This window comes from Apaloderma vittatum, unplaced genomic scaffold, assembly GCF_000703405.1.
Source record: "Apaloderma vittatum isolate BGI_N311 unplaced genomic scaffold, ASM70340v1 scaffold30419, whole genome shotgun sequence".
NCBI lineage: Eukaryota > Metazoa > Chordata > Aves > Trogoniformes > Trogonidae > Apaloderma > Apaloderma vittatum.
This window is the reverse complement of record NW_009733984.1, coordinates 5,136-5,825: the sequence shown is the minus strand read 5'-3', so window position 1 is coordinate 5,825 and position 690 is coordinate 5,136.

Genomic DNA, 690 nt, shown 5'->3' with positions numbered 1-690 from the left:
GAGAGCCTTTCCTGCCGAAACGCGTGGAGGTTCTGTCGTTCCCTTCTGGGAGCAGGGCAAGCTGCGAGGCCGCTCCCTGCGTCTTTCCTGCGTGCCTCGAAGGGCTCTGGGCAGGGTGGCAGCCTCCGAGCGTCTTGCTGGCGCTTTCGCCCGTGACTCAGCGCAGCAGCTTTGCTCTTCAGAGCCAGCTCTAGCCCTGCACTTCTCCTCCAGGAGAGGTGCCCTTTGTGTCCCTCTAGCCTAAATTTCCCCCGCTCCGATCCCACCCCTGCCCAGTGCAGACCGTGGGGCGACGCGGTGGGGAGGGGATAGGTGAGGTGGCAGCCACCCAGCAGGAGGAGATGCCAAACTCTGCTCTTCCTGGTGGTGGGAGAGGAGTCTCTGGCATATTTGCAGCTTGTAGGAAGCATCTTCTTTGCCAGGGCCAGCCTGTGCTGGTCGAGATGCTTGTTTTAGCAGTGAAGATTCCTGGGCAGAATTTCGAGGAGCTGAGGGAGGATGTTGGGTGTTGAGCTGAGGAGGAGGAGACGCCTCCGAGGAACCCGTCACTGCCTTCTGGGCTGGAGCAGCCTCCCGGGGCGGGGCTGGGGAGTGCTTGGAGCCCTCCCCGGTACAGTTATCTTGGTGTTGCTGAGTCTAACAGTGTCTCCTTTCTTCTCCTGCCCTTTCCAGCAATAACAATGCGTTGGG